This window comes from Gadus morhua, chromosome 2 (genome assembly GCF_902167405.1).
Source record: "Gadus morhua chromosome 2, gadMor3.0, whole genome shotgun sequence".
Classification (NCBI taxonomy): domain Eukaryota; kingdom Metazoa; phylum Chordata; class Actinopteri; order Gadiformes; family Gadidae; genus Gadus; species Gadus morhua.
The window spans coordinates 19,001,911-19,028,730 of NC_044049.1; the positions used below are offsets into that span (position 1 = coordinate 19,001,911).

General features: G+C 42.1%; 1 long non-coding RNA gene across 1 annotated transcript; it reads left to right on the forward strand.

The window, feature by feature from the left end:
• Positions 1-235: 235 nt before the first annotated feature.
• LOC115529826 (uncharacterized) lies at positions 236-3,181 on the forward strand. The gene is made up of 2 exons (XR_003973652.1): positions 236-606; positions 930-3,181. It is a non-coding gene; the product is annotated as an uncharacterized LOC115529826 (long non-coding RNA).
• Positions 3,182-26,820: the final 23,639 nt, after the last annotated feature.

Here is a 26,820-nt window from a genome sequence, read left to right on the forward strand (position 1 = left end):
GTCTGAATGCAGACATCCACCCACACGCTCCAGACATCCACCCACACGCACTTCCGCTGCAGACATCCACGCACAGAAACATCCACCAGCACACTGGAAATTGGAAAATAAAAATCGTAAAATAAAAATTGGGCGTTACGGAATGTGTTTACATAAATAAACGGGCGTTAAGTAATGTGTTTAGGGTGTATGCACTAAAATGAGTGACGTACTTCCTGTTTCAAATAATACAGCTCGGCCGGTTCCGGTCTGTGTGTTTATCGCGCTGGCCAGCTGTCGTTGATGCACTTTAAACATGAATCAAGACCGCAAACATTTAAAAACTGTTCATTTTTATAGGCAGGAGAAACCTACGCCGAGCACTGCTGTGTCCCCCACTGTAAAGCGTCAGCCAAATCCAAAGGGGTATTACGTTTCCATGGCTTCCTGAGCCAAACTGACGTGAGGAGTCAATGGATTGTAAACATACGCCGGGATAAATATGTCATCACCACTCACTCTAAGATCTGTAGCAGACACTTTAGTTCTGACAAGATGATTGAGCCAACTACTCTTCAGGTTCGAAGGAGACTTACAAAAGGTGCCGTATGTCCCATCACTCACGGGGTGAGTTCGGCATCAAACTTTTATTTACAACTAGCATGATGCTGCTATTGACGTCTTAGATGTCAATAGCGGTGAACGAGTTGATGGACTTAACCCTTCGTGAACGATAAACGCAATGAAAGCTGTATCGTTTTTGACTGACCTTCCCTTCTGGTGAACATGTCACTTATTTTGCAACATTTTGCTCCGTCTGTGGTGAGGGCTTTACGTTTTCTGTCCCTTTCTCTCTCTGCTCCACCTTTCCTCTTTTTCTGACTCTCCATTTCTCTCGACTACTGGAATGAAGACAGCGGAGCTAATTGGTTGTTGTGTTACGCCGACAGGTCGCCGAGCGGCGTTATTACGTAACTAGATGGATCGATTTGATTGGCCCGGGCGTCAGTCACTCAGTCCGGTGACTGTTCAAGTCAGGCCAGGAGGACCATCAGGCCACCGGGAAACGTCCCGGTGCTCCCGACGGCCAATCCGCCACTGGCTGCAACATCTGGCTGAGTTGTTTGTCTGTTTACTTTATATTAACAACTTAACATGGTGTCAGAAGTAAAAGGAAAAACACTAACATCGGTATTGCAAACATGGAAGGACTTAAGCCGCCCGCTGGACTTGATCTACTGCACGGTAACCTGTCAGAAAACTGGAGGAGATTTCGGCAGAGCTTTGAGCTGTATTTAACAGCTGCTGGGGGCGCTAGCAAGTCAGCTAAGGTACAGTCCTCACTATTTCTTCATATAGCCGGCGAAGAGGCAGTGGAAGTGTACAATACCCTCACGTTTGACGAGGAGGATGATAGGCTTAAACTGGCGATAATTCTGGAAAAATTTGAAGAATACTGCAACCCCAGAAAGAATATAACCTATGAAAGGTACACATTTTTCACGTGTGTGCAAGGGGACATGTCATTTAACCAATACCTTACGGAGTTAAAACTAAAGGCAAAGTCATGTGAATTCGCACAGTTAAGAGAGTCCCTTAAAAGAGATCGAGTTGTCTGTGGAATCACGTCTGATACGTTGAGAGAGCGATTGTTACGTGAAGTTGACATTTCTCTTGAAAAGGCAGCGCAGCTGTGCCTCGCGGCTGAAATAACAAAAGTACAAATAAAACAAATGCATGAAGAGGATCACAATGCGCAATCCTTTGCAAGTGAAAGCAAGGACATAGATGCAGTGAGGCACAAGCAGACACGCGATAAAGAATACCGAAATAAAACCCAAGTAAGCATGCAAGACAAGGGTCGCACGTTTTATTGCACAAGATGTGGAACTGAGCATGTATCACGAAAATGCCCGGCTTTTGGCAAACAATGTAAGAACTGTGAGAAAATGAACCACTTTGCCAAGGTGTGTAGGTCGATGAAGACAGTGTACTCAGTGGCCTGGAATGTCGGAAAAAATCACAGAGATGGTGAACAGGTGTGACGTGTGCAGGACATATCAGAAACGTCAAACTAAAGAGCCACTACAACCACACAGTGTTCCAGAAAGACCCTGGCAGAAGATAGGTGTTGACCTATTCACCTTTAGCCAGCAGGAGTATTTACTACTGGTGGATTACTATTCTAAGTTCATAGAGGTGGAGTGGTTGAAGTCAGACACAAGAAGTGCAACAATCATCACACATCTGAAGTCACAGTTCGCCAGACATGGCATTCCTGAAATAGTGATCTCAGATAACGGACCACAGTTCAGCTCTCGTGAGTTCCAAGCCTTTGCAAAAGAGTGGGAGTTCAGTCACCAAACTTCAAGCCCCTACCATGCGCAGTCTAATGGACTGGCAGAAAGAGGAATACAGACTATCAAACTCATGCTTAAAAAATCGAAAGCTGATGGAAAAGATCCATATCTGTCGTTGCTGAGTCTGAGGAGTACACCTCTGGAGGATGTCGGAGTGTCACCAGCCCAGCTGTTGATGGGTCGACGTTTGAGAACAAGACTTCCGACGACATCCCAGATGCTGAAACCTCAAATGGTCACAAGCACAGTACAACAGGTGTTTGATACAAGACAACAGAAACAGAAAGAATATTTCGATCAAGGAGCCAGAGCACTCCAGAAACTTGAGGTTGGCGACAATGTCAGAATCTGGCAGGAAGGATAATGGAATCCAGCCCAGGTAACGGGACTTTCTGACCAGCCAAGATCATATGTAATACAGACACCTGGGGGACAAGTATACAGAAGAAACAGAAAGTATCTGATGCAGTCCAAGGAACTGAGTAACACACTAAAGGACACCAACAAACAAGATGTGACTCAACAGGATGTGCATGACAGTACAGAGAAAAAGCATGAAATGGACATTCAAAAGAAAACATCAGGAAGTAATTCTAGTCCTACAAAGCTTTCAAGTCTACCTGTTACAACAGCAAGTGGACGAATTGTCTCAAAGACAAGAAGATTCATCGAAGAGTACTAGGATTTTTTTTTCATGTTTGAGCAGTTGTTTAGCTCAATGGACAAAAAAAAAAAAAAAAAGGAAAATAAAGAGGATGTCATGATATGTATAAATGCAGATCATGTGTAAGCCACTGGAGGCGCTAGAGTTGAATAAACTACCACAAGATGGCTGCAACATCTGGCTGAGTTGTTTGTCTGTTTACTTTATATTAACAACTTAACACAGGCCTCTCATCAAAAGGGCATGCCATTGTGAACACATGAAATCTGCGGTGAACGAGGGTTTAAATACCCAAAACCGGGTTATTTCCAAACTTAACCTGCGGAAAACCTGCTCCGACCAGGTTTGATTCAACATACCGTGTTCATTTTGGAACGGAAATACTAGGGTTACCGCCAACCCTGGGTTAATTTACCCGGTTTTGTGATAAAACCGTCTTTGTGGAGTACGGTATGTTAGTTACTATAGAAACATGCTGCTCTGAATCAAACCTGGTCGGAGCAGGTTTTGCGCAGGTTAAGTTTGAAACATAACCCGGTTTTGGGTATTTAAACCCGCGTTCACCGCAGCTTCAATGTGTTCACAATGGCTTGCCCTTTTGATGAGAGAACTGCTGATATCGGGGCGCAAATTATACGTGCAAGCCACCGGGAGCGATTAATAAGACCACGGCTCGACATCTTGGCATATCGGATGATTTTTTGCTGGAGAGATATAGATTCTCGCCCAAATCTTTAATATATTTAAATAGCCTTCTCCAGCCTTACATAGCCAAAACTACCAATCGAGGACCTGCCCTCAGTTCACCCCATACTATTTGCGTAGCCCTCCGTTTTTTGCAAGTGGTAGTTTTATCTATAATGTTGGAGATGCTGAGCACATCTCAGTCCTTAGAGATGACCCATCCAAGATTTTTATCGGCCCCCTATCATACAAAGAGCAATATTGTCTGAGTACTATGCCTAGAGGCACTTACAACATAAAGTATAATATAGTCCTAACGGACATACATCCACGGGAGAATGTTCGGCTTTATTACAAGCACTAATGCATCTTGATGTCCTGTGATCCATCTTGAACATATGCGCTGTGGCACGCACACGGTTTTCATGTGTTACTTCGAAGGCAAACAAAATCTAAAATACAAGAAAACACAAAAACCTTCATTCAAACCAGTGGGGTACCCTCACATTGCCCCTGACTCTCTGAGGAGGTACCTCCAGGTACCCCCTCCATGCCAGGGCGCCCTGAATTTATGTTTATTAACAGCTCCTCCACCGGGGTCAAGACAATTTGAGGGCCAGATCCAGTCTGCCGACTGTCTGCCTTTTCACGATTGGCTTAAAAAAAATGGCTTATTTAAATTTAGACCAATACGATGGTGGGAAAAGCTTACCAGTTTGTATTTTTTTATAATTAATTTTTACTTGGTCCGCTGACCGCTTGGGAGCCATCGGAGTACATAATTTTTTAGAAGAAAAGGGTTATGTGGTAGGAACGTTAAGAATGCTTAACTGGGATATTTATAGATTCATGGCTCAAATATTAAGGATCATGCTTTTGACGTATAACTAACGCATTTACACGGTCAGCGATCCGCTGCCAGGCTTTGGTTCTCCGGGTTGCAGAGGCTTTAGCGTTCCCTTTTCTTGTGATAATGTCCTTCTCCTCGTCATAGCTCTCAAGGAGAACCTGGAGTTCCTTTTCATTTCGATCGGGGTTTCCATCCATACATCATGTCTTTTTAGGTTTGGTGTGGCAGCGCACAACCCTGTGTTAACCAACCCCGAGTCGATTGAACTAATGCATAACCGCTGCTGTGGAACCGAAAACTCTGGGTTAGTCGGCACAGGGTGTTGTCTTTTGGTCACTATTTAGTTCTAAAACTGTTTAAGAAAAAGTTGACGGGCAGACGGCAGACTGATGACTTAATCCAATCTTTTATTTGAAATCCACGGTAACAACCAGCGAGTGTTATTAAGGTCGAGCAGAGTACCAAGAGAACCCACTGGTGTGATTCTGCCTAATATACCTATATGAACAACCAATAGGAGCCCGCCACCTAATGCCAACCAATCACATTGGGAAACCTGCAAACTGATACAACTACTGTATAACATTCTGTGTTGGGAATACCACAGCTCCTCCCCTGTAAATTCAAACTTCTTCTTTTTTTTTCTTCTTCGATTCTCCAAATCCTTGTTGCTCTTTAGCTCATGACAATGTACAGTATTTCTTCAACAGTGACCATGCAATACATAACAGATTCCATTTTTTTTTCAACCAATCTGCATTTGATTCACAAGTTCAGTCTTTAAGAAGGACATCTGTCTCTCACAGGACGAGTGTTCCGTTCCACCACTGGTGGGGTGGTTCCAAAGGTCGTTCTTCCTCAACCTGTGGTTCAGGATGATCTGACGAATCAGTGTCCACATTGAAATCATCAATGTGTAAGAATCACAAGAGTCCATTTGAGTCGAATGATTTGGATTTCCTGTGACACCCAAAATCTGGTTCACATGTCTTTTCACACACTTTCCCTTAACCTCAACACTGTATGTGACAGGACCCAACACTTCACGGACAACTCCATTCAACCATTTCTCCCCTCCCCTGTAATTCTTTAACAACACTCGAAAAACCTAACACAGGGAAGATCTGGTTCAGACTCAGTCTGCATTCTCTGAGAGAACTCTGGTTTGATAAGTGACAACCTGGTTCACACCTGTCTTCTCAGAAAGAGCTCCGCTGGCGTTTTCCCTGTCTTAATATGGGATGCGTTTCTGTACCCAATCTGAAAGTTCGCTACACAGTGCCATACCACCAATGGCTCTATTCTTTGCAAGGGATTTCTTAAGATTCTGAACCAATCTTTCGGCTAAACCATTACTTGCAGGATGGTAAGCAGGTGATTTGATGTGTTTTACTCCATTGCTAATCAAAACATGACTCAAACTCTTGCGATACGAACTGAGGTCCGTAATCAGTTACAACCTCTTAAGGCAACCCATAAGCTGCGAATAAATTCCTCAGTGCTTCAATCGTCTTAGATGATGTTTTAGTGTTCATGGCAACTATCTCTGGCCATCTAGCAAAGGCATCCATCAATACTAAAAACATCTGTTTGCAAAATCAAGATGTACCCTTTCCCATGGACTCGAAGACCATTTCCATGTATGGACTGGTGCTGTAGCAGGCATACTATGCTGCTGCTGACAAATAGTACACTGATTCACTTCACGTTCAATACTGTCATCTAATGTAGGCCACCAGAATAGAATTCTGGCGAGGGATTTCATTTTAACGATTCCCCAGTGGTGCTCATGTAATTCAGACAATAACCTGTCTCTCAGTTTATCAGGCACTACCACACGGTAACCCCATAATAAACAATCATCCTCAATGCTAAGCTCTCATTTTCTCTGAAAATAAGGCTTCAGTGACTCATCCTGTACATGTTTAGGCCACCCAGTTAACACCAACTTAACACAGGATCTCTGTCTGTTTTTTTGGCTAATTCTCTAGCAGCAAGAGGTAAGTCTTCCAAGTAAGACGCTCTGTGAATTGGGTTTGACACCACATCTACAGGTAATCTTGATAAGGCATCAGCATTGCTATGCTGCTCTGACTTCTGGTATTGGATTTCGTATGTATACGCTGCCAAAATTAGAGCCCATCTTTGTAATCTAGCAGCGGCCAGGGTCGGCAAACCTGCCTTAGGCCCCAAAATCTTCAACAGTGGCTTGTGGTCTGTCAATAACAGGAATTTCCATCCATAAAGATAATCATGGAATTTCATAACTCCAAATACAAGACCCAGTGCCTCTTTTTCCAGTTGACAGTAATTCTGTTCTGTTTTCTCGATGCAAATGCAATAGGTCTCTCGCTTCCATCTTTCATTTTGTGGCTGATACAGCCCCTACCGCATAAGGAGAAGCATCACATGCTAGTATGATTTGTAAATCTGAATAAAAATGTACTAACAATTTATCTGACTGAAGAGACGTCTTTGCACTTCCAAATGCACTTTGACATTTCTCTGACCATTCCCAGGTTGCATCTCTATGCAACAATGCTGTCATTGGCTGAATCAGAGTAGATAGATTAGGGATAAACTTCCCATAGTAGTTTAACAGAGCTAAAAATGACCTAAGTTCAGTTACATTTTTCGGAACTGCAGCCCTCTGAATAGCATCTGTCTTTCCCTTCATTGGATGTATGCCCATGGCATCAATGACATGTCCTAAGTATGAAACGCTGTTCTGCATGAATGCACACTTCTCTCTTTTTACCCTGAGATTGTAACTTTGAAGTCTGCTAAGAACCTCTTCCAAGTTTGTCAGGTGGCTTTCTGCATCTTTTCCAGTAATTAATATAATATTAATATAGATATAATATCTAAATAACATATGACACCTGTGATGGAAAATCTACATGTTGTATTGTTTTGGTCTATATGAATTTAAGTTTTGTTGCTATTCTGTGTAATTTTATATAGTGTCTGCCTTCTGGGCTCCTTTTGGGTCATTTAAAGTGTGAACGTTCGAGAGTCGTGTGAAGCATTTTATTGCCTGCCTCTTCCTATCTTTTCGTGTGTTGTAAATCAGCTTTCAAGCCACGCTTTGATGTATGGGCTTGTTCCACGACCCCCTGGCTAGCGTAAACGAAGAGGGGGTTAGGTGGCACGGCCGCTACCCCCTCCAATGGCATCCAGGGGAGCTTCAGTTGTAAAGATAACCATCTGGTCGAAGTGAATAAGAACTCATTGATTTCAAACACTCAGTGGACTTCTCCCCAGCGTACCTTGAGTATGAAGTAACACGCAAAGAGAAGCTCCCATCTGGGGCCTCAGATTATTGTACTGTATGCCTGTTATGTTGTTTGTTGATGAATGTTGTGATGTATCTTTGTTCGTACTTTTATTACAAATATATATAACCACTAATTGTCAACAGTATTGTGTGCTTTTTGCATCTAAATATCTCATCTGCTTAGACGCAATATCTGATACAGAAATTGCCACAACAGTTGGGGGCTCGTCCGGGATATCTAACCTGAAGATTCTGCGAAATATCAGCTTCCAATACAGGTCTGAGGAGTCGTTCTCAGTCCCAAAGCTCTACCTCGCCTCCAGGTGGCTGTAACCAGACTGTTTTATGGCCAGAGGTCGAGGAAAGAGTGCCTGTGGGGATAAACTAGGGGTTCTTCAGTACGGTATCCAAAGGAAAAAGAATTCGAGCAGGTGAGATCACAATACTGTTAAAGCTTCAAAATAAAATCCGTTACAGGAACGGTATCTGAACATAGGCCTCGTTCAAAGAAACTCTGTTATAGGAACATAGGCTGCGGTAGCTCCGTTTCGCTTCCGTCAATATATATGGATATATAGGTAACAGAAAGGACAGTTAGAGTCTGTCAGGGACGGTAAAGGGAAACCCGTTGTAAGCGCGGTTGTGGTTGTGTATATATATATATAGATAATAAAACGGGCATTCATTAATTTAAATATATGTATATGTGTGTAGTAACAAGGAGGTTTCGGCGATATTAGATAATTTGTTAAATAATAACTAGTGTAAAAGGATCTAAAATATGGGGAACAAATCTGGAAAAACGGAGATAACGGGACCTGCGAAGGTGATGTTGGAGAAGCATGGTGAAGCGGCTCTGGAGGGTTTAAAATATTGGTGCAAACTGGGTTTTCCTGAGATGGGGAGTTTTAGCTTAAAACGGTTGTTGAAGTTTTTAATTATGTTGGTGTGCATTTCATTTGAGGGAAAGAGAGAGAAAAAAAAATCAGCCAGGGACAGAGAGCGTAGAGAGTGTAGGAATATTTTTATCTCAATTTCACCCGAGATGTAGACCCGGACCTGGACTGCACCGGCGGACCGCGTGCGAATCCCCCTTCACCTCCACCGTATGACGACAACGCCCAGCTAGGCCGCCGCCCCATCATTCAACCTCTATCCAGACCTCACAGCAAAGGAGGCACCCGCTAACAGCGCAACAGGGGTTATGGCAGTCCGGCATACGTTTTCCGTGCATGGAGACCCAGTGACATTAAGGACATAGCAGAATGTATCCCGGACCCATCTGCAGTGGGAGGGGAATCCCTTGCTACAGCCAGTCTGGAAATGGCCCATCACCCATCGGCGAACCATGCCAAGTCAAACTGGGCCTACGGTGGGGTAGTATTCAAGGCGACATTCCCGGGAGAGACCAAGCTGATATAATGTTCGTGGAGGCGCCGGACGGCAAGGACGACCACAGGAAAGTGGGGAAGCACAGAGGCAGGCCTGCTTTCGTTGTGGCGTCATGGATCCTTGGTTCAACGATTCTCCCAAAAGAATCGACAAAGACAATGGAAGGGCCGGCTGGCAGTTCGCACCTTTCCGTGAAGTGACTGTGAATCATCCAAGAGGCAGAGGTGGAAGGGGGCTTTCGCATTGACGGGACGCGGGAGCAGACCAGGTCCAAGGAGCAGGTATGAGCACCATAACACATAACACAACCAACCAAATGATTGTTTTATGGTTCTCACAGCATTACGCGACCTAATCAGCTAAATTTAATATTAGATATGGTTATTTTAAACAACGGGCTATTGTAGACAGCGGATACTCGATTATTACAATCTATCACAACAGTTTAATGGTCAACCATATCACCACAACCATGACATGACTCCAACTGACCCAGACTAACCCCGACTGACCCCCGACTGACAACAGAAGTGTATTGCCTAATATTGAAAATGCAGATTTTTATATTATGATATTTTGTTAATGTTTTATGGCCAAATGGCAACAAGGTGAATTAATGAACGTATGAGAGAGATTGGAGAAGTATGTGTTATGGAAGGAGAAGAGATAGATGAGAACGTAAGGCAAGACAAGATAAGGAAAGGGGTGGGGAGAGGAGATAACCCATCTGCATCGAGTTTTGTTCAAATAGATCCGGACCTGGACAACGCTCCTCCCCCTCCTGCTTTCAGCCCGACCAGTGGCCCAATACAGTGCAAATACCCCACGTCACAACTCCTCTGCATCAGACTTTATGAAGTTACAGACCATGGGAGGCCCACCTGAAGAGCTACGGAACGGTCTGCTGGACGAACACAAGGAGACAGTCCAGCAGGACCAAAGCACCAGAGTGGTGGCCTCCATGGTGCCTTGTAGCCACATTGAAGTGGCCTGAACATTGAGACAAAGGAGGGTCTCAGAGACGGGAGAGACGTGGGGACAGGCACTTCAAAGGACAGCCCGTGATGCAAATGAGAGGCAGAAAGCAAAAGAGAGAGAGGTGGAGGCGTGTCCAGGCGGATGGAGAGAAGAGCAGTGTCCCCAGGCGGATGTAAAGTATCGCACTAGACACAGCATACATATTACAAGAGAAAGATCTAATGTGTAACTAGGACTGTGTATAAATTGTGTGATAATTTCTTACATCTGAAAGGTTTGAAAGTCATCAGGAAAAAGTGGTTTGAAGAAACATAGACAAGTAGAAAAGTTGAAGGTTAAAGAATGTGTTAGACAGAGTTCAAATGTACGGACAGCGGTAGAATTCATTAAGGCACAAAACGTAAAATTGAACCCCAAAAAGCATAACCATGATGTATGCTACAATGTTTTTCAGAATTAAAGTAGAAGGTTTTTGGTGCGCTCGCAACAGCAAGCCATGCTTACAGGTCTGGGCCTTTCCCTTATTTATGGTAAATTGACACATGGGAGAATCATGCTGCAAGAGGGGGGATGGGGAGCCCACAACAACAACCTTGGGTATACCAAAGCAAACCAAGGAAATAATTACTAAAAAAAAAAAAATTAAACAAACCCCATGTAGGTCCTTCAGAGACATCATGAAGGACAATGGGAAAGAGAAGAGGAATACCGTTTAAATGTTGGGTTATACTGTGTGTTATTAATGCTGACTGGATTGACAATTAATGTTTAGAGTAGTAAACATTAAGTGCTTGCCAACTACTCATGTGTTAGTATCACGGAAGCAGCATTAAGGACACATCAAATAAGAATATTTTTGTTTAGAAATGTTTTAAAAGGTAGCCTTGTTTCTTTGTTTAGTTTTCATTTTCTGTTTTTATTTTTATGACTTTTGAATATATGGGAAACAGATGACTTGATTGTGATGTTAGGTGATTTTATGCTACCTTCTGTAAAAGCGAACGGTGGTATAAATAGTCTGAACAACCTCCTATAAAAGCGAAGAAGTGCTGATGGTCGGACATGATAGATTTTTGAATTTGTGATTATAAAATAATCAAAGGGGGGATTGTGATGGAAAATCTACATGTTGTATTGTTTTGGTCTATATGAATTTAAGTTTTGTTGCTATTCTGTGTAATTTTATATAGTGTCTGCCTTCTGGGCTCCTTTTGGGTCATTTAAAGTGTGAACGTTCGAGAGTCGTGTGAGGCATTTTATTGCCTGCCTCTTCCTATCTTTTCGTGTGTTGTAAATCAGCTTTCAAGCCACGCTTTGATGTATGGGCTTGTTCCACGACCCCCCTGGCTAGCGTAAACGAAGAGGGGGTTAGGTGGCACGGCCGCTACCCCCTCCAATGGCATCCAGGGGAGCTTCAGTTGTAAAGATAACCATCTGGTCGAAGTGAATAAGAACTCATTGACTTTCAAACACTCAGTGGACTTCTCCCAGCGTACCTTCGAGTATGAAGTAACACGCAAAGAGAAGCTCCCATCTGGGGCCTCAGATTATTGTACTGTATGCCTGTTATGTTTGTTTGTTGATGAATGTTGTGATGTATCTTTGTTCGTACTTTTATTACAAATATATATAACCACTAATTGTCAACAGTATTGTGTGCTTTTTGCAGCTAAATATCTCATCTGCTTAGACGCAAATATCTGATACAGAAATTGCCACGACACACCCTTCCATCTTTTTGACAATAGCAGGAGCGCTATAGCGACACCAGGGAGCGTGTCTATGTCCCGGGTCCTATGTTCCCCCGGGTCTATGTTCCCGGGGCCTATGTTCCCCGCTTTTCCCAAAAAGGGTCCTATGTTCCCCGATATGTATGTGACCGGGGGAACATATGGACCCTTTTTAAAAAAAAAAAGGGTTCTATGTTCCCCGGTCTGTTACTTTTTCTCACCATTACTGCCAAATTATAGTTAGGGACTGTCTTGAATTTTCCTCTAGTGGAACTTGCTGATAAGCCTGTGACAAGTGTAATTTGGTAAAACTGCTGACCTTCTCTGCTATTTAGCAAAAAATCTTGATTTTTGGGTAGTGAATACTGCCTTCACATTCACCATGAATTTACGGGTGACCTTGTAGTTCCACATATTCTCACAGTATCATCCTTTTTAGGCACACAAACTATTGGAGCTGCTCACTTACTGTAATAATTGGGTGAGATGAAACCTTCAGCTTCCAATTTTGCCAGTTCTCTCTCTACGGCTTCTCTAAGTGCATAAGGCCCGTTTCTAGGCTTACAGAACTTGGGCACAGCATCTGGAACTACATGTAGTCTGGCTTTAATACCTGTAAGCTTGCCAAGATCAGGTTTGAACACTGATACATGTCTGGCACACACATCATCAACTGTATCAGGGGCCACTCTGTTGACTCTTGACCAGTCTAGCTTTAATTTACTTATCCAGTCTCTTCCCATTAATGCAGGACCTCTACCTTTCACTACCAGTAGTTCTAGCCTTTCAGAGCGTTCCTTGCATTTCACCTTTGCTGTGGATTTCCCTAACAATTGCAATGATTCCTCACTGTAGTTTTTCAGCACACAATTTGCTGGACTAAGTTTAACTCCTTTAAACCTTTGTTTAAGCAGAGTTTCAGATATCAATGACACGGCTGCGCCAGTGTCTACCTCCATTTTAGCCCTTGTACCATTTACACTGACATACACATAGTAGGGTTTCACAATGTCATTGTCAACTTTACCCGTGTCCATTGCAAAAAGATCAGCCCCTCCAATGTCCCATGTGTTCTTTACCGCATCCACCATGGACCTTTTCGGCAGACCGTAGTCTTCTCTGCTGCTGTGGGGCTGAGGCTGGATACAATCTCCATTTGACCGAAGATTCTGAGCGTTGCTCTGGTCCAGGTGCTGGGGAGAGTTGCTCTGGTCCACGTGCTGGGGAGCGTTGCTCTGGTCCACGTGCTGGGGAGCGCTGCAAACATGTCTTCCCTGCTGCTTGAGAGCGCTGGAATCCGTACATGTCTCGTGCTTGAGAGCGTTGCAACATTCCAAATGCCTGGTCTCCTTGCCATAGCCTCCTTCCTTATGTCCGCGGCATGCTTTTGCGATGTGTCCCATTTTCTTACAATGGTGACACTCTACTTCCTTGAACCTGCATTCATCCGGTCTGTGACCTTTTCCATTGCAGCATTAGCAGGAATTTCCGTTAGCTGTAGACTTTTCCGTAGCCTCTCTATGCTTTATTGTGGCTTTATTCTCTACCACATTAGCTTTATAGCTTTTCTGTGCAAACTGTTGCACACTGTCCTTTGTCACTTCACAAGAGAGAGCCATTTCTGATTTGATTTGATTGAAATTTATTTTGAACATGTAAAAGAAAACAATAAATATATAATACACAAATTACTGATGTTAAAAAAAATAGAAAGCATAATTAGATCCATAAATGATAAATACTTGATAATTGTAACATGTTCGAAAAGGAGTGGGAAGAAGTTTACACTTATTTAATCCCATCCCTTCTCCGTAACTCATTGAAATTAAGATTCCTTAGTCATAATAATAATTATTAACATTTTCATTTATTATTAATAAATATATATATATATATATTAGATATATATTTTATTTTTTAACGTATCCAAACATATAATTTTATTTTATTTTTTAAATAAAATGTATAACTTATATGTTCATATCAGATATATACTATAATTTCTTACCTTTGTCAAAAAAAATAATAAATAAATAAACAAAATAAACAAAAAACATTCATGAAAAATATATAGATATTATCTCACTATTGATATATTTTAGTATCAAAACTATAATTTTAATTCAGAAAAAAAAATACAAAAAAAAAAAGAATAAATAAACTAAATAAATAAACAATTAACACCCAATGAAAATCAAACACCTTCATCCTTGTACCCTGTGAGAATCATTTCCTTTAACCTTGTTTTGAATAGTTTTATGTTAGGAGCTCTTCTTTTAACCCATTCCACAATTTTACTCCACAGACAGAAATACAAAAACTTTTTCTGGTTGTACGCACCTTTTTCATTTAAAATTAAACAATCCCCGTAAAAGATAACTCCCTTCTCTTTGTGTGAACATTTTTTGAATATTTGCCGGTAGTTTGTTATTTGTGATTCTGCTAGGTTTGGTAATGATGGGATAGTAGCTCATGCTGTACATTGGGTTTATAAATTCCTCTGTCATTTTATGTTTACTTGGATTAAGAAGGTCAATATTGAAGTCTCCACAAATGAAAATGGTTTTGTTACCCTTGTTGGAAAAAATGTCTTCCATCCAATCTTTGAACACCTCAATATTAGAGCCAGGTGCCCTATATAAACAGCTAATGATCAGATTTTTTCTTTGCAGATTTCTATTGATATGCATTCCAGAACATTGTCCACTACTGTTGTCATTCTGTCCAGCACCTTGAAATTTAATGTCTTGTCCACATATATGGCTACTCCTCCTCCTCCTTTATTTTGTCTATTTATATAACTAAGTTCATAGCCATCCATGTCAAAGTCCAGTTCTCTGTCCTTATTGAGCCAGGTTTCAGATATTGCGATGATATTGAATGGTTGTGAAAATGTATCTAAGTAATCCCTGATAGAAGTAAAATTTGCATACAGACTTCTGCTGTTGAAGTGAATAATTGATAATTTGCCATCGGTCTTAATGCTCTGAGGGGAAAAACGGTCTGTCTAGTTACTGGACCAGATACAATGAGACGGAGAGGTAATAAAGTCTGTCGGCACGAGGACCTTGGATTTATTAAGTAAAGTGGCAACGGTTATACAGAGTCATAAAGCGTGAGAAATCGAATATGTCTAAGTCCCTAATCAGCGCTGATGGTTCGCCCAGAGCTTCGCCTCCGTGGAAGGTCTGCTTCAGAAGAAGGTGAAGAGTCCCTGTGTGATACAGTCTTATGCTGTATCCTCCTCTTGATGAGGTATGTGCGTTTGAGATGTGTGTGGTTCTGTGTGTTTTTGCTTGACCTTGGCTCTCAGGCCCTGGTATGTGCATGTGTATCTTCTTGTGTTCCTCCTAACGGGGGAGAGCTCTCAAAATGTCTCCTGTGTGATAAATTAAAACGGGGGAGCGCCCCCCCGAAGTGTCTTCTGTGTGATAATTTAATGTGGCTCTCAGGCCCTGGTATGGGCAGGTGTATCTCTTGGTTCCTCCTAACGGGGGAGAGCTCTCAAAATGTCTCCTGTGTGATAAATTAATGTGGCTCTCCCGTTCTTGAGGATGACTGGTGCATTGTCTGAGTGTCTACCATTTGCCTGGATGGGGAAATGGGGCCTTCGGCTCCGGCCTTGACCTGACTATATTATCATGTTTGTGTTATGTGTTCGTTGGGTTAGAGCAAGAGTTGACTATATTGTAATGTGTCTGCCATGTGATGTGCTCATCAGGCTAGGGTAGGAGTTAGCTATATTTGTAATGTACATGTGATGTACTCAGCAGGTTATTTTTCCCAACAGCTCCGGTTGAACTGCTCCCCAGTGTAATAGTGACAGTTGTTGTTGATGGTAGAGAAAAAATTGTTGTCCGGGTCTATTTCGTGCTCCAAATCCAGTGCATTATGATCCGTATATTCAAATGTGTTTAGTTCCAAAGTGTCATTATTCATAATCCCCTGAGTTATGTGGCTATTGTCTATAGATGCATTTGAGCGAATACTTTGAGTTTGTGTCATTGTTGAGTGTTGTTTTTTATTCACTGGTATTTATCCAGTTCCTCAATGTGCTTGACGACCAACACTTCGGGAGAACCATTTAATTGAATGAACATTTTACAGTTTGCAGTCCAAGTGTTCTGAATTTTCCTCTGCCTTTTCAAATTGCGAGCTATTCTGGCTATGTCGGCGTTGTATTTACTGAGATGGTCGTTCAGGAACATGTTACTTCCTTTCAGCTTCCTTCCCTGTCTCAGCAGCGCGGTCTTGTGTTTGCGGTTAACAAACCTGATGATGACCACCGGATTGTCGCTGGTTTTCCTCCTGGGCAGCGGGTGGCATGCCTCGATGTCATTGCAGTCCAGGTCAATCCCCTTCGATTGCAGGAATGCAGCTACCTGTTGCTCCGTGGAGCTGACATCCATTTCACCGGGCTCCCCCCCGTTGTCATCGGTCACCGCCCGAGCGTATGACCGGGGTTAAACGTGGAGCCCGGTAACGATGACGTTGTTAATCCTAGTGTACTGCTCCAGGTCAGACACTCTGCTTTCCAGATGGATAATTTGTTGACCCTTTCCTCGCTCTGCATCCGCAACACTTTTATCTCCCCGGCCAGGTCTAGGATGTCTCTCTGCTGTTTCCTCATCGCGGCAACTTCGCCGGATAGGAAGTCGAGAGATCTTTTTATGTCCTCGGCTTCTTCGGCCGTTACAGCCTTCTTCTGACACATTCCTTGGCAGCGTGGTTCTTGGATCACAAAAAATCAACCCGCAAAAAACGTTGCTTCAAGGCCCTGAATCAACGTCAAGTAGAAATACTTCCTTCAACAACTTGCTCTACACACACATACACACGACTCTCTCTGACATGATAGGAAGTCAACTGCGAGCTGTAACAACTGCGAGCTGTAACAACTGCGAGCTGTAACGTTAAGTCTTTTGTGTGGGCCGCATTGAGTAACCGATCTCTTAGTTCACTGCTCTTAACTCCACAGACAAACCTATCACGCAGTACTTCGTCCAAAAACGTTCCAAATTTGCATGTGGCTGCTAACTTTCTCAAACTTGCAATGTACTCACTCATTGTTTCATTTTCCTTTTGGTTTCTTCCGTGAAACTTGCATCTCTGAGCAATAAAGTTGGTTTTTGGAATGTAGTGCTTTTCTAGCATTTCCACCAGTACTTCATACGTTTTCCCCAATGGCTTTTCTGGCGCGCACAAATCCATCAGCAAGCTATGCGCCCGTTTTCCTACCACCGTAAGGAAAACCGCTTTGGTTCTTTCTTCTTTAATGTCCAAACCATTTGCTGCAAAGTACTGCTCCAACCGCTCTCGATAACTCTCGAAACTTTCCTCACTTTCCTCAAAGTGGAAATCTTCTGGCTTTACCAAATGCCATCTTCTGTTCAACGGTCCTTTTACTCGCCGAACGGCTCTTCGGTTGTTCGTTGTCGTCTTCTGCCTCATCGGAGCTGCTTAACATGCTAACTCTGTCTTCTAACTTAAAAATCCCATCCTCGTCGCCAACTGTTGTGTTTCAGTCACTATATAGTTCTAGAACTGTTTAAGAAGAGGTTGACGGGCACACGGCAGAATGATGACTTAATCCAATCTTTTATTTAAAATCCACTGTAACAACCAGCGCGGGTTATCTAGGTCGTGCAGAGTACCAAGAGAACCCTCTGGTGCGATTCTGCCTAATATACCTATATGAACAACCAATAGGAGCCCGCCACCTAATGCCAACCAATCACATTGGGAAAACTGCAAACTGATACAACTACTGTGTAACATTCTGTTTTGGGAACACCGCACAGGGTCAATCAACCTAGAGTTCAGCGTTAACTCAGTGTTTGTTAAACCTCCGTTCGTGGAATACCCCACAGTTCACACACAAATGCAAACAAGTTCACAAATGAAAAGCGTCTTGTTAATTCAAGTTTAACAGTTTGTATATAAATGTAACAACGTCCAAATAGATTTTTGATGAAAATTGCAAATATCTTTTTAATTAATATATTTATGGATTTATATTACATTTATTTAAAACAAGGCACAGTCGTGTGTTGATCAGAAATGTGTGATTTATTTTACATTTATTCATACCGATATCCATTTGTGTGTGCATTGAAATGTATTTGTGAGAAGAGAGTAATTTATATATAAATACATTTGTGAATCCTTCTCTGTGCATTCATTATTAAAGGTTGTGTATGGGATTTGCGAAACGCCAGCAGATTCCTACTGTTACGTATTTTAAGAATCTAAGCTTCCCTCACTTGTCCACTAGGAAGTAGGACCAAACATATAAGCTGCGTTACCCTCACATAGCCACAAGGGGAGCATGACGTTATTGAAGGCTGCTCCCTCTTGTTCCCCCACCTTTAATTAAGTGAAGAAGCCGAAGCCAAAACGTCACCCCGGCCACGCCCACTAGGCCACGCCCACTGCATAGGCCACACCCACTTGACGTCCTGTACGGAGGACGTCGAGTGAACAGGCCAGAGATCAATAGGAAGACGGCGCAGAGAGCCCCCGGGCCTAAGCCCGGGGGCTTGAAGTAGATCACGGTATTTTCCTCTCCACGTGTTAGATACAATTCCCTCCGTATAGCTTCAGTTACCATGCCAAAACATGCCTACTTTATAACGAATAAAGTCAGTTGGAAGCAACCCGGGATTGGACAACTTTCTTCAAGAATATGCAACACTACCCCCTCTCCTTCAACGCTGACTCTGACTCCACCCATTCCAAGTACATGGACGCACAGTAATGCAGGAGCGAACACAGATGCCGAGCGAGCCATTAGCTAGTTAGCGAGCTCCAGTAGCTACCGCAGGATAACAACAAATAGAAGCTTGCTCTGGGTCACGAGCTTTGAATACGTGCACGAAGGGGTCACGCGGGGGGAGGGGGAGTGCAGTGCTGCCCGTTCCACAGATAATTGACTTGTTTAATTTTCATGTCAGTTGCTGTAAGTGGATTACAAGTAATTTTGCAAAAATGGCCAAAAAAGAGAATTCCATACCCAGCCTTTAATGACACTGTTCTGACCCCATACTAATCCTATCCAGAACAAGCCGTAAAACACGTGTATTTGGCCATACAGGGATCTAAACGGGACTCTCTAAATCGACGCCACTTCGACCTGGGCGGGACTTTACGTCCTACGTCACTCGCTATGGGTGTGCATATGTGCGCGTAGCAGTTTGTCTCAGGGCTCTGTGCACGAACTCCCTTGCACTATTTCTACAAATGACTTACTATTACTAGCGATTAACATGACGAAACAACACAAACTAAGCTAACATTCGACTATAGCCATACCAGATAACGCCATACAAGCTAACCCTAACTATTTATATTAAACTCAACCATTTTGCAACAGGCAACTGTGTGTTGGTGTGTCTTATTGCTTCCCACGTCTGCGTCTGCATCTTTCCCACTCCTGGCTAATAGTTTCAGCTTTTGTACTGTATATCAGAAATGATCACCCTGTACCACACTGCTGACTTGTTGATGTTTTGTGAGCACACACGCATTTCTCTAGGTATCTTAAGTTTCCTACTGGAGTCATCAAAACTTAGGACTTTGTTATTGTAAGAAATATTGTGTTGTAAAAACACTTTGTGTCTTACCATTAAGGTTACCCTAACCTTAACCCCAGTAACATTTTTTCATCATTAACTACAAGTTACGCAAAATGGCATACAAACATCCAGTCCAATATGAAACAAAAAAGCTAGCTTCATTAAGGAATCGAACCCCTTATCCCCGCGTTAATGAGTTGCGATTCAAGATTTAACCACTTGACAATCTTTAAACTTCGTTTGCCTAGAAATTGTAAAGACAGTGATGTGTGTACATTGTGCGAGTATCCGTCACTCACGATGTGTGTGCAGTCCAAAATGAAAGAAAAAACCTTGCATCACTAGGGAATCGAACCCCCAATCATCAGTTGGTCGTTGGTAACTGTAAACAAAGAGATCGCATTTTGTTTAACTGCTAACTAACAAACGGGTTTATGCGTTCACTGAACAAAGATTATGGAAATAAAAGACCACTTTTCCATCAGAAAAATCATCAGAACCGTTATTACCAACCCATAGACACTAAAAGCCAAAACCTTTCTCACATGCACACCCATCGCGAGTGACGGCTACGCGCACACATGCACACACCCATAGCGAGTGACGTAGGACGTAAAGTCCCGCCCAGGTCGAAGTGGCGTCGATTTAGAGAGTCCCGGATCTAAATCATGGACATAATAAAGGATGGACCACAAACTGGAAAATGGCCGCCCATTCATTCCTATACAAACTGCTCAGTGGCGCACAAGTGCCCCTGACTGCAGCCCGCAGATCGAGGAGGAGCTAAATGTGGGCGGGCATAAACGTTTAAGCCAGCCCACATTTAAGGAAAATTCCGCGCAGTATCATGGACCAGACGGAAATACGTTCTCCCGCTTCTGTGTTTGGTTTATTTGACTTAGCTAATATAATGGTGTACGAGTGTACGAAATAATATGTGTCTATACTAAAAAAGACATTTGAAATGACAAGTTAAAAGTAGGAATGTCTAAGTCTATCAAATGCATGAACCCTTTTCCATATTACCGGTAAGTCATTGTGCAGTGCTGTGCTGTATTGATGTTTGAGAATGTGCTGCCGTATCTCCGCTACCAGATGGCGCCCGAGAGGATAAAACCATGGGTTAAACGTTTAGACCCGCCCACATTTAGCTCCTCCGCTCGAAAGCGGGAGAACGTATGATACTGCGCGGAATTTTCCTTAAATGTTGGCGGGCTTAAACGTTTAAGCCCGCCCACATTTAGCTCCTCCTCGATCTGCGAGCTGCAGTCAGGGGCTACAGGCCCCCAGGATAGGCGCTTACTTCCGCAATCCACCAGTGCTCAGAGGCCAAGCCTGGTATTGCAGCTGTTTAAGCTGGCAGTGGACGGGGGTCCGTCATTTCATTTGGCCCAGAAGTAGATATCGCCGTCCACTCCAATACAAGTGGGGAACAGGATTGTGTCTCCGCAAAAATGTCTGGATATCAATCAAAGGCTCATAATTATCTTTCTACCCTGTTCTAAAAAAAATTAAGTTTTTTCTTTTCAAAACGCCTCCTCAAGCGTTTTATTAGCAGTTGATGTTGGGTGGGCAGCTGAAAGGAGTCGTACTGAAACAAACGGCTCCTTGCTATGGACCTATTTTGAAGTGCACGGCTCCATTAACTTCCGAATTAAATTAAATTCCGAATTAACTTCCATTAACTCCATTAACTTCCAAAATCTGAGATTTGTCCTTTTACTTAACATGAATGGCGTTGAACACGGATATATAACACACATATCATTGAAATAGCTGTAACATGCACGGACGTATTGATTACCTGAATGATTATGGGAGACCTACGTAATTTTCATAATATTGTTAATTGTCTAATATTAACATTTCAGTTGCGTTGGTTGGTATTTCATTTTCATTTGCTTGTTTAGCTATGTATGACAGGGTTATGGTTAGCTATGTATGACAGTTGACAATGTTGGTGTATTACAATTCATTATTTTGGTAGGCTACTCCAACTTCGTTGCTGGTAGATATGTAAACATTTACTTTTATATAAATTATTGATTGCATTTTTCGTAAATAGTTAGTTGGAAGGAATCTGTTTCTTAAGCAATAATATTGAACTGAATTTTTTAGGCCTACATACGTTTACTATGTTACTATGGTATTATATGGAGCAATCTTACATATTTATGAAGTTTCCAGATCAATAAAGTTCTATCTCTTTTTATTTGAACTGCCTGTATGTCCTCTTGATTATAGTATTACAGTGTGTACCTTGGTTATCAGCTATCATAGAATGGTGTCCAAATGGCTGCATGTGTAAGAAATAGGATTTGAACCAAGTGTTACAATAAAAAAAGCTTTTATTACAAGACCCCCCACCCCAAATTTTAACAAAACACTTTTTTTGGCTGTTTGGCTGGGGCAGAAGAGTGGAAGGGGAGACAAAGACAGGTAGCCTAAAGAAGAAGTAAGGAAAGGAATGAGAGGAAGAACAGTGAAATGAATGAACATTGTGATAAACGCAAATGATTACCAAAAAGGTTATAATTACTGATTTATCAAATACGCAGAGAAGAGCATCATCAAATAAAGATTAAGGACCTGGATTATATCTTACAGTATTAAACTGTTGAAATTACAATTCAGAGTGGAGAAGGCTGAAGGCATTGGTCCTCATGCATCACCTCTCATGCCTCATGCATCACCTCTCAGCGCATACCCAGCTGCATCTTATTCCATTTCTAAAAAGCGAGCATCTCACCAAGCAAAGTTTTGCTAATGCCTGCTCAAGTTATTTAAATACTTCATTCTATGGATATCTGAAAATATTTACAGATGGTTCTAAAGATCCCAAAGGACAATGTGGCATTGGCATATATATTCCAGAATTTGAAAAAGGATATGGATATTGAGTGATGACTTTATCAGTATACTCAATCGAGATGGCCACAATAATAACCGCTCTTAGATGGGTTGTAGATACTAAGTTTTATAACAGATAATTCAATATGTGAAGATTTGGTGATAGAGGTAAAGCATCTTCTTTTAAATATTATAAGCCTTGGTTTAGTTATTCAGTTCTGTTGGATTCCAGCCCACCATGGAATATATGGCAATGAAATTGCTGATAAATTAGCTAAAAGATACTGACCTAATTAGAAGAATTTAACCTTAAGTATATTTTTATTTTTATTTTTTTATTTATTCATTTCTTTTGTTAGTTTGTTTTATTTTGTTTCGTTAGTTTGGTTTTTTCTTTGAATTTATTTTTATGATTTAAAGTATCATTTGCCAACGTCCTTGTCACAAACTCCTGTGTAGTAGTCAAGTAGGTGGCGGTATATGGGGAAAAACTATGATCCACCACTAAACTAGAAGAAGAAGAAGATCTCTGCATCCGGTACGTCACGGAATAGGTCACGTGTCTTGGCCCCATAACGCGGAAGCAAATCGCTCCTGTATGTTGCCCTGCTACTGAGCAGTTTGCATAGGAATGAATGGGCGGCCATTTTCGGTCTGTGGTCCATCCTTTAATATGTCCATGGTCAGGGGTTACTCGTGGCGCAGGGTAACATCAGAGCCCGTCTACGAAGAGCCTGGGCACTCCCTATACGCCCCCATTGTACCGATTTCGGTTGTAGTTCCATGAGACATCCACTGGGGGTGATCGCGGGCGAGTCCAGATTGAATGGGAGTCTATGGGGCTAAACGGCTAATTATGCCTCTTTCACCTGCTTGTCGTTGAAATATCGCAAATGTTATTGTAGATTCCGCAAGTTCAATATAGATTATGGCTCAAAAGTCAAATGAGTGAGTACTTATGTCCTTTCAATTTCTTACAGTTTGGGCCGTTGTTGGCCATACACGCTAGCATTCTGCTAATGAATGCTGATTGGTCAGGGGCGGACTTGCGACTGATTACGACCAGAGACCCCTCTTGACGGCATCTGAAGCTGAAGAGCAATCAGAAACGTGTTAACTCAATTTTTGCGTACTGTATTTATATTTTCCTGCAGGCCCTTTTATTTTTTAGATAGTATGTATGGTGAAAGTACATGGGCATAAATGGAATTTCTTCCATTTCTTGTGTTCAATGTTCAATGTGTTATATACAGTGTTCAAGTTACTTCCAAAATGTAATATATTTCATATTACTAGTTACTTGCATTTGAAAGTAATAAGTTTCTTTACAATATTACCTTCTATGTAGAGTAATAAGTAATACGTTACTTATTACTTTCACCAAAACAAACATTCAGGACAAGGCGGATGGGGGGGGGCAAACATTAAAGTCTAATGAGGTCTATATTGCATCTGCATGTAGTGTGTACCATGAATAGCTGAATTACAATAATGTTATGATATAGAATAATTAAACAACCAAAACCTTTACACAACAAGACACAAACTCTTTTTCTATGCCTCATTTATTAGCTCCTGAGTTACAAAGTGCAGCCACACAAACATTTAACAAAAAAGTTGCATTTCCATGAAATCAAACATGTTAATAGTTTATACTATTTCAATAATAAAATAAAAGTGCACTTCTAGGATGACGTCTAACAGCCACCAGACAGGGCATGTTTTGTAAGTATTTTAGAACCTGAGCATATATCCTGCGCTGAAATAGCAGTAAATAGCAGTAATAAAAAAGAGCATGAGAACAGCATAAATAATGAAACACATTCAACATTTCAGTCCCACAGAGACTTTACAAGGAACTTATGCTTAGAGCCTATTAATGTTTTGGTTAGGACCAAACAACAAAGTCTTAATAGACAAAATATACAGCCAAACAAGGGCTGGAGTTTGTGTGGCTCGGATTGTAACCAAGCCCCCAGGAACACTGCATACTTCCGCAATCCACCAGTGTTCAGCGGCCAAGCCTGGTATTGCAGCTGTTTAAGCGGGCTGTGGACGGGTCCCTCAAATCATGGGACCCAGAAGTAGATATCTCCGTTCACTCCAATACAAGTGGGGAACAGGAATGTGTCTCCGCAAAAAATGTCTGGATATCAATCAAAGGCTCATAATTACCTTAAATGCCATGTCCTCAAAACGCCACCTCAAGCGTTTTATTAGCCGTTATCTCGCTGGGGAAGACGGGTGTGCAGCTGAAAGGAGTCGTAGTGAAACAAATGGCATCCGAGAGGGCCTAGTTCAGTGCTCCGTTAACGTGTCCGATTTTTGGACTGGTTCATCTGCTGCTCAATAACTCGCACGGTCCTCTGCTTGCGATCATTGTGATTCATCATGTATTGATCCATTTATTCAAAAGATCCAAAGACAAAGAACAGGTGCATTACGGTATCATTTTATATTGTTGTTGGACCGGAGTGGGAGGATGGGCACGCATGCGTTCTATATTTCTGCATCCGGTATGTCACGGACTAGGCCACGTGTCTTGGCCCCAAAACGCGGAAGCAAATCGCTCCTGTATGTTACCCATGATGTTACCCTGCGCCACTGAGCAGTTTGTATATGAATGAATGGGCGGCCACTTTCCAGTCCGTGGTCCATCCTTTATATGTCCATGATTGTAACGCGTTACCGGACTCAGTAACTGTAATAATATTACCGAAATATAGTTAGTAACGCGTTATATTACTCCGTTACTGCCTAAATGTAATATATTACGGTAAAGCGTTACTTTTGTAACGCATTACGCCCAACACTGGTTATATACATGGTAGGTACGGTATGACCGCCTTAAATAATACAGTCAATATCCCGCTCAATATCATTTAATCTGTCATTGTCTATTTTTCGAAAATAAAGATAGTTTAAAAAAGAAATGCCTCGTAAATGTGCAATGATAAACTGCACTTACAGTGGAAACGGATTGTCCGTCTTTTCGTTTCCCAAGGACAGAAAAAGGTAACTCTCTTGCTTGCTCCTGTATGAATGGTCCTAGGCTACCTGAGGCTTCACCTGGTAAGGAAAGTTGCGCTGGAGCCCGAGTAATATCGCACATGGCTTATTCAAGTTGCGCGCTAGACATTCTCTAAAGTGTCGAGACTCAAGCACTTAACTTACCTTAACCTATTGTTCCATACACATGGTTTGTTAACGATTTAACAACTTCAACATCTGCTATTACAGTCGTTATTTTTTTGTAGGACTTGGGCTAATGACCTTGCACAGAGGGAAAACCATCTACACCACTTGTCATTGATTTCTATGCATTCACTGATCTTTACAGATGGGTTTGTTTTAAGCCATTGAATATAATTGCTCTGCCACGCAACACATTATAAGCTACATGTTTGTTAAATGAGATATATTGTCTGGGTCACATTGAAACAGTAACAGTTGTATAACAGTAATTATACAAACATTATACCAACATTGCAAGTTTATTCAAACATCACACTAACAGTAACTAATAAAAAAAAAGAGAAATGATTTAACAACACTGAACATGCTGAACAGAGGCAGGGGAAAAGGACAGAGGAAGAAGACTTGTCCGTTGTCACAGCATCAAGGTCCGACTGTAGAGATCAAGAAAGGAAGAGGCATGAGGAGAAGAACAGATCTAGCAGATTGTTTACTGATGTAAACTAAATTGATGCAGTCTTAAAATTATGATTCTAATCCAGGTTTCTATTTTAGGAGAAAGAAATGGCTCATAATCGTTACTAAAAAAAAAAGCTTTATCATCGGAACTAGTGAGGATTAGAAAAAACACTCTCTGTAAGTAACATACATATGTAAAACATTCGCGCATTTCTTTTTTTTACATTAGCTCACTAAGGCCCCGTCCACACGAAGCCGAAACCGTTACGGTTTCGATCTATCCGGTCTCTAAGTATCTCCGTAAAGACGAAGCCAAGCGAAACCGGATAGATCTGTAGAAACGCTGTAGTAAACATTCCAGGCCCATAAGGGGCGCTGCTTCTGGTACACAAATCCAGAAGAAGAAGAGGCGAGCATGCGCATAAAGCACCACTAACACTAACAACACAAACAAACAGCTCTTCTACGATGGCGAACTAGATTCTCAATAAATAATGGCTTAGCAACCCAACAAGGGACATGATATGCTGCAGAACGATTACAAGCTTGTAGTCCGCCATCATCTTTTTTGTTGTGATTTCTGAGACTCCGCGGGCTTAAGAGCCATTGGCTAGGAGGTCGAGGGGTGGGGCGATGACGTCATGGTTCGCGGTTTCTGTCGGTTTCAGGCATCCACACGAAACCAAAACGAAACCGGATAGATTTGAAACCACCTCCGAGGGTGGTTTCAGAAGTTTGCGGTTTCGGTCAGCGGATTCGCCGGCTTCGTGTGGACGGAAGGCCGAACCGTACAAGACCTTTGCGGTTTCGCCATGAAATCGGCTTCGT